The sequence below is a fragment of the Motacilla alba genome, chromosome 7 (assembly GCF_015832195.1).
Source record: "Motacilla alba alba isolate MOTALB_02 chromosome 7, Motacilla_alba_V1.0_pri, whole genome shotgun sequence".
NCBI classification, from domain to species: domain Eukaryota; kingdom Metazoa; phylum Chordata; class Aves; order Passeriformes; family Motacillidae; genus Motacilla; species Motacilla alba.
In genome coordinates, this window is record NC_052022.1 from 21,886,200 (window position 1) to 21,894,733 (window position 8,534).

At 43.8% G+C, this 8,534-nt stretch overlaps 1 protein-coding gene across 3 annotated transcripts in view; it reads right to left on the reverse strand.

Moving 5' to 3' along the window:
* LNPK (lunapark, ER junction formation factor) overlaps window positions 1-2,607 on the reverse strand; it is a 49,119-nt gene extending 46,512 nt beyond the window's left edge. For 2 of the 3 annotated variants that reach the window (XR_005257535.1, XM_038142247.1), the window contains exon 1: window positions 2,539-2,607. The gene's annotated coding sequence lies outside the window, so the exon portion shown is untranslated. The remainder of the gene's footprint in view (window positions 1-2,538) is intronic. The other variant, XM_038142248.1, reaches the window with a different exon arrangement.
* Between the last annotated feature and the right edge of the window lie 5,927 nt (window positions 2,608-8,534).

The window sequence follows — 8,534 nt, forward strand, 5'->3', positions numbered from 1 at the left end:
CAAAGCTAGAAGAGATGGGCAAACTGGCTCTGTTGCTGCCAAATTAGGAGCACAAAGGGGTGAGATATAGAAAAAGCAAGTACCCCATGGACTTTAACAAATTCTCAAAAAAATCACTACTGCAGCAACTCACCTCAGTAAAACAGCAGTCTTTTTTTTTTTTTTAACACACAATCTAACACCAAGAATTTTACACAACTGTGACTTTGCAGATCCAGGCAAGCTTTTGCATGACAGGTATTGCAGCAGGTCTGAGCCTACACTTTCTTCCCAGATATTTCCACAGACATAGATAGCTTTTACATTGCTTTGCAATAAGGATACTGTGTCAAATAGCCAGTCGAGAAGTCTGTAAAGTCAGCACAAGGCTCCCAAATCTAGCTTGTTTCCCCATCATTGCCACTGCCCTTAGGAGCAATGGTGGCTCTCAGTTGTGGACATAGAGAAACACAGAGATGCTCACATGGCCTTTGTGTGTGCCATTTTACTCCAAACCATAGTTTGAGAACCTCTCCACTGGAAGTGTTAGAGGATCTTTTGGGAACAAATTGTCCATGAGCTACTGGTGACTCTGGCTTACAGCAATAACACATTCACAGTGCTATTGCTACACAGGGTTTTTTTTAATATCTGGTAAACACTTGGAAGAGAAACAGGTTCGACAAGTGTCACTATGCATCTGATTTTACAGGAGCTGTGATGATGACAGGCTTTACAGATGCTGCTCTGCTAGTCTGCAATACTACCAAAAACCTTCCCCAAAGAGGTATTAGGATTAAGGATTAGGGCCACTAGATTCATATTTACAGTTCAGTCACTGAATCCTCAGTGAGGAGGTGGAAAATTTTCTATGATTACTACGGAGTGCCTCAGACGTTTTCCCTCTTCCCCTCTCTTCTTCTTGACATGGCAACACAAATTGTCTTCAACTGCTTCAAACTCTCCTCCTTCCTCCTCACTTGCCACTCCACATAGCTAACACTCATAGCAATCCTACTCTTCACGGCAAGAGATCATCCACAAGTTACTTCCTCGCCATGATCTAAACAACAAATTATTGCATAGGACTTTTCCCTTCTGAAGACTGCACTCTAGCACAGAGCTGTGCATTTCACTGACTAAGCAGGAGAGCAGTTGGACTTATTTCCACACATGTTATCACTGATGCAATACACATGTAAGATAGCTGCAACATGTCCTAGGCTTAAAACAGACAAAAGAAGCATTAAAAACACTGAACAGAGAAGCTTAAGAAAACACTATTATCAATTTCATTACCTGACTCTCTCAAAAAAATATTTCTAGCAGCTCCTCTACTCCCAAAACATTTAAGTTATTTATTAAAAAGCAGAAGTGCCAGACTAAGAGACCAGAGCAGAAAAAGCTTCTCCTTTGAATGAGGCATAAATCCACTAAGTCATCCACACCCATCCACACAGGTGGAGAAAATAGCTTCATGATCTCATTACACTTTTATCAAGTCAGTCTCAAATTTCTTCAGACTTCTTAATGTTTTAAAGATTAAAACTTCTCCAAAACTCAGTCTCCCAAGTAAATTTTAATAACTGACATGCTAAAATTCAAGACTGAATAACATCAAGAGAAGACATACTACAAGAAAAAAAATGAAGTTAGAAACTTGTAATCAAGGCCTTGTACACAGTCAGACAGATTTCTTCCCCTAAGGAATGGACAATGCTTTTGAAATAGGTCTTTTCTGCAAACTTAGTAATTCCACTTCCTGAAAGTATTTTTAGATATTTACCACTAAAAAGAACACAAATTCTGCTTTTCAAACTGAATCTCTAGTTCTGCTCACAGCTTACTCAAAATTTACTGACCTCAGAAACTTCCACTGGGACCATAAAAAGTTTCTCCAGCTGACTGCCGCGGACAAGGAAACAAGCAAAACCAAACCAGGAGCATCACCCACCACCTACTGCTAGCCTGTCCTAGGACGCTTCAGTTACAACAAAATACTAAACTTTTTTCTATTTAAACCTCATTTTCGGCTCTTTCCGCCCGGAAGCATCCCACAGACCTCCTATGTTTTGTAGAGCCTTAATTAAAAACGCAAATTAGTTCCCACACGGACTGCACAGCGCCGGAGCGAGAAGTGGGAGGGTCAGGCGCTCTTTTTTGAAACCCAACCCCTGCAGCCTGCGCGAGGGGCGGCCAGCGCCGGGCCCGGCGGGCCGGGAGGCGCTGCCCGAGCTCAGCGGAGCCCCCGGCTCCCCGGCCGGCACAGCCGCGCCGCTCCCCGCTTCCGCCCAGGGCGCCCGCCGTCCTTCCCCGCACCCGGGGGCTTCCTCCGCCAAGGCTGCACCACGGCCCGCCCCGCCCCGCTGCTCCGCGGCCAGCAGGGACAGGGACAGGGAGGGGGCACCTGCCGCCCCGCTCCGCTTCGTGCCCCGGGGCCGGCACCTGAGTACTCCTATGGGGAGCGCCGGGCGCCCCTCACCCGCCACCCCGCGCCCCTCTCCCACCGCGGAGCCGCTGGGCGCAGGGCCGGGCCGCGCATCCCGCGCCATCGCGTACCTGCCGCGGGCCGGGCCGCGCATCCCGCCCGCCGCCAACGCCGCCGCAGGAGGAGCGCGGCGCCCGGGCGCTGCTCCCACCAGGCCCCGCGCGGGCGCGGCAGCCAATCAGCGCCTCGCTGCCGCGGGGCGCGCTGGAGCGGGGCGGGGCCGCGCTGCGGCGGGGCTGGGCCGGGCTGGGCGGGGCTGCTGTGCCCGAACGCTCGCTCCGCTGCTCGCTCTGCTCCGTACGGTGCCGTACCCGGCCGTGCCGCTCCGTACCATGCCACACCCGGCCGTGCCGCTCCGTACCGTGCCACACCCGGCCGTACCGTGACATGCCGATGCGCTGCTCCCGCCGCGCTTCGCGGCCCGGCCCGGGCGGTGTCCCGGGCGGCTCTGCCCAGCCAAGTCCAAGCGGGCGGTGTCGGAAGGCGCTCACCATCTTCCTGCGGCTCCCGCTGTTCTCTGTTACAGAAAATAAAGGTGTTTTAAGGCAAAAACGGAGGAACGTGAGGGCCAGACTGTCGTGTGGAGGTTTGCAGGCCTCCTGACAGCGGTGTTCAGCCGGTGAAGCAGGGCTGAGAAAGAGCCGCCGTGTGTGTTCTGCGGGCAGGCGCGGAGTCCCCTCAGGGTCACAGCACAGGGCTGCTCTCACCGGCCCCTTCCAGTCGGCATGGGCCTTTGGAGAGAAGCAGAACTCTGAATTTCCTTAAATGCTATTACTGTAATCACAAGTACAACACCTCTCCTTTGGTGCTGTACTTCCGCCAGCTTTCTTACGTCGCTGGCTCCCATCCCTTGCCTCATGCCGAAAGGACGCAGGAACAGAGAGTAAATGCTTGCTCTGTTTCCACTGTGTTTCTGAAATGCCCCGTTCAGAAGTTTTACCACTACAGTAACAGAAGTGCATATGCAGATGTGGAAGAAAGTCCTTCAAGTGCCTTGTAGTAAAAATTCCTATACAAAAGCTGTACATCTTCAGCTGGCCCGCATTGTTGAACTTGTTGTATGTAACAGTGCATCATAATACAGCCTACAAATGTTGGGGTTTTTCCAGCTGAGTTGGTTCACCCTGGTCAGGAGGTAAACACCCACACAACCTCCTGCTCCTTCCCCCTCAGGAAGATGGGGGACATAGTAGGAAAAGCCAGAGAGTTCATGGGTTGGGTTAAAGAAAAGTTTAGTAAGTGAATGAAAGGAAAAGTGATGCAAGGGAAATAACTAACCACCTCCCACAAGCAGACTGGTGCCCAGCAAGTCTTCCAGCAATTGATGATTCTGGAAGACAAAGCCCCTTCCCACCTTCTTGTTCTGCAATTCCAGTTTTCTTGCTGAGAATGACATTATGTGGTATGGAATATCCTCTTGGCAAGTTTGGGTGTGCTGTCCTGGCTGTTTCCCCTCCCAAAATTGTTTCCTACCCCCTGCCTATTCTCTAAGGGAGCAGAGCATGAGAAAAGGTAAAGCCTCAATGCTGTGCAAGGCCTGTTCAGCAATGGCCCAAACATTGCTGTGTCAGCTGTGCTGTTCTAGTCACAGAATACAAAACACAGCAGAATATGGGCTGCTGTGAAGAAAATTACTTCATCCCAGCCAGACCCTGTACATGAACTCAAAAAGAATGGGAAAAGCTTTTAGGCCAGTAAAGGACAAAAAAGATATCCCACCACCTGTCCAGGCAACACAATCAGCTTCAAGCTTTAAGTGGTAGAGCCGCTGAGTCTGATCATCTGCAAGCATTCATTCTTTGTCTGGACGTTGGCAAGTTGATCTGTTTAGTTCCCACCAGTGCTCAGTGTGAATCCTGCTGCTCACATGATTACAGTATCAGATAAGTAATACCTTTAGCTGTGAATCATGGTTTAGAACTGGCTTCAAGACACTTCGTTCAAATCAAAATGATGGGGATCAATGGAGAGCCACTGACTCTGCTGGAAATACTCTGCTATCGATTACAGAGCTCACCTACATATACAACTTCTTTTTTCTCATTGAGGCCTAGACTGTTCCTTCCTTTCCAGTGGAAAAAAGACTCCATGACTGAGCCTCTCCTACTCTTCACGTTGCACTCTAGAGCCACTTCTACTTAAATCCTTGTAACAATGACTATCACGTTGCTGAGAGGATATCTGTCTTTTTTGTTTCAGATCAATAGTCCACTTCTGACTTTGATACTTCAAAGTAGTGTGTTGCTGGAGAGACACTGATTTAAATCTTAATTTTTAAGCTAACACATTGAAGTGTGCTGACATCTTTTTCCATAGTCTAGCATGATAGCCACTTAAAATAAATGCAAATAATGAGGATACCATGTTTAAAGGCATTTGGAAATGCTGCAGGCAATACTAGTGTTTCCAAGAATCTGCTACATTTTTTGGGTTTTTTTTTCTTTTTTCCAGAAATGTCATAAATACTTTCAAGTCACAACAAAAGTGATTCCTAGTTCAGGACTGAACCAGAATTGTGAAGGAGATCCCAAACTCTACTTCTGTCCTTGGGCCTTTTTGCAGAGCTGGCTTTTATGCAGGCCTCTGCCATGAAGTTCTAATCATTGCTATTCAGTTGTGGATCTCCGTAACTACTAGTTTAAAAAAAGCATTGTTAGCTATCATTACTGAGCCTTACATGCAGATAAGCCTCTCAGCTGCAATAGCATGCAACTTCCTGTTTGCTTAAGCACCAAGATCTACCTTTAAAAAAAAAAGAAATTATGCCCATATAGCTGCTGAGGATAGTAAAATTGAGTATAAAACATAATTTTGAATCAGCCAGCTTAAAATTTTCATTAATCTGGTTCAAAACTGCCCCCTACAGAGTATTTAAAACTCTTAAATAGATTCCCTTCAAAATCTTTCATTATCAGTGGGATTAGCGTTTAACCTGACTTTGTCTAACCACTTTAGCAGCAGAGTACATCTTCAGAATTTCCCCCAGCATCATAGGCAGCATTTAGCACTTTCAGTCCCTCTATATGCAGAACACTAAACCATCAACTTATTTTAAAAATCAAACAGTAAGCTTAGTTTAAAATGTTTTGGTCTCTCACCCTAAGACTGCTATTGAGAAGTTTTTCCATGGTAACATTTGTAGCATTCCTGTTTTTTATCAATATATGTAGCCTAGTAGTCCAATTTATTTTTCTAAATAAAAATATGGGTCTGTACATCATTTGGATAATGCTGCCTGGTTAAGAGGAACTTAGTGTTGCCAAGTTGTATTTACTTGAGGTTTTTTATTTAAAATGGACACTTTTGGACTTCTCTGGCTGGTGAGGCCATGTGGATGCTGGGGAGTTTTAGATGGAGAAACAAAACCTTTGTTTACACTGCAAGTGGATTGCAGCAGATGAAGGTATGTACATAACCTAAAGAGCACGAGCTTCACTCCCCACACTGTGACTGTACTCTGTGCCATCTCACCATTTCTTTCACATCCCAGTCACTGGGAATTAGGTGCTGCTGTACATTGCATTGCTCAGGCTGAAACTGGGGTACCCCAGTTACCTGGAGCGCCTTGGCCGTTCTGGGCTCATTGCTGTACACCACAGGGGACTCCTCAAGAGCACAGCTTCACTCCAGGCCACTTCCTCACCTTCACTCCAGGCCATTTCCTCATGCCCTGTGGGCACCTCAGTGATTAAAGCAAGCCCAAGCTGTTAGGGACACAAGCCCAAGCTGTTAGGGACGCAGTCTCAAGCTCTTAGGGGCACAATCCAGGCTCTCCTCAGCTCTGCTCTCCACCTCAGCTCTGCCACCACTGGTAGAATAAAGGTGGTGCCAGGTTTGGGTGGCTGCAGCATCCTGACATGCATCCTCAGTGGAAGGTACCACAGCCACTGGTGTTAGTAGACACCAAAATTTAATCTGGTCAACATTGGACCACGTATCTTGAGGCCTGGAATCTGTTTTCTCTACATCTTGACCGGAATTGGTGCTTGCTGGTATTTCATATATAACACACACATAGTAACTGACACACATTTTTGAATGTTCTATGTAATTCAGCTTTGGGGAAAATGTAATTATGTTTGTGTGTATTTTATTTATAATATGTGTGGAAAAGCAATATAGGAAGAAATTATTTTTTATCAATGCAAGGAAATATGTATGGAATTCATTAATTTTGTGGGGGCATATCTGTAATAAAAAAAGCCTCTACTTAGCTCTTCACTGATGTGACTGATTATGATGACTCCAAACTATTTTCTTGTCTTTTTTTGTTGCAAGTTCCAGTTAGGACTGGGACTGTGAAAAGAGCAAGATAAAATTGCTTATATTACAAGGGACAGATAGAGCCCTAGTAAAAGGAATTGCTGAGCTGGAAGGAGTTGAGGCCTGAAGGCTAATATAAATTGGTAGCTGTGAGAAAGCTCAACATTGGATTAACCAAATACATTGTGCTTCATTTCTGACATTCAAATAATTTCAGAGCATACAAAAAAGGTGGAACTCCTAAGCTGAGGTGACTTCAGTGACATATTTTGAGAAGATGTGCTTCAAAAATGTGTTCTACAACAACAGCACTGGGAAAGATATTCTAGTTTTGATTTAATTTCTCATATGTAATAGTATATGTTTCTTTTGATGTTCTGATCCAACTGTAGCATTTGGAGTACTCAGATGTCTGTATTCTTACAGTTGCCTGCAGTTCCTTGAGCCTTTTGGTATTTCATCACATAGGGCATTTGGATGCTCCATCACTTTCATAAAGTCCTTTGCTTGTGACTCTTGCCAGAAAATTATTACCTCAAAAAGAAGTATATAATCCATCAGGTCAAAAGGTGTAATATCAAGTGAAAGGCTCATATAAAAATCTCTTAGCAGTTGCATACAGTCATCAGAAAAAGCCAAGATCAACTTTTCCACTCCATAAAGTATTCCTGTTGTGATTAAGATCTTTGCTTTTGGTTAATAAAATTGCTATTATTACTACTACTTACTTTTGTTATTGTCATGGCAACTGTTACTGTTGCTGTTACTGTTGGTATTGTTACAGAACATTTAATAACTATGTAGTTAGTTATTATTACAATGGTTACTGTTGTTATTTCTATGGTTATTTTACTGATTATTTCTCCGTCACAAATGTAAACATTTAAAAGCATTAAATTAATTATTTATTTAATTAATTAAATAATTTTTGTGTCTTAAACCTCTTGGTTGATACCCTCATATACTTGGAAGGCAATCAAGCATAAAGTAGAAATGAGAGGCTCTTCTTAATTTGAGTACTATACATCTCTGGCAATATGTTTAGGACCATGGTTAAACTTTGGATTGTTTTTGTGGCACAATAAATTAGGCAAGTGATTTCTCATAAAATACTGAAGTGAATATGTTCTGCCATTAAGGTCTCATGAACAAAAAGAAGAAGCCTAGTGTGAAATTGTCACATGAGAAGCAGAAAGATGGTTTTGCCTCTGTTTGGGATAAGTCATGCTTCAGGTCATGTACGAAATTTTAGAAGCAGTTGTTATTTATGTGTAAGTACCTCCCCTTCCATGATAGGCTTGACTTCAAGCTTCTGACCCTTAATGGCTATAATGAGTAATTTATATTTATAGTTATAAAAATTACTATATAAACAATAACTCAATGTTCTGTTAAAAAAAATTAAATCAATTTTACCTGGTTTCCAAATAAAAGTGTGATTATTCTCACTAAAAGTATTTGACCTGTATAATACCTAAGTCAGTTACATTTTTGCTTCCTGGAGAAGTTTGCTCTTTAAAGAAATTAGAGTTCTGATCCAACAAGATTCCTCCTATTCAATAAACATGTAAGTACATCCTTAAATTTTATTGACAGCTATTTCCTTGAAGCTAAATGGTGTAAAGAATGCTTTCCAAAAGCCTTTTTAATATGGTTGTGCCTACTGGGCAAAGTTGAAACTACCCCAACAAAGTGAGGGCCAAATTATGAAGTCATTTGAATGAAACTTCTGTTGACCTTAACAGGATTTTTACTTGATTAAGAATAGTGGAATTTGGAGCCAAGTAAATGTGATTCAAGTGGT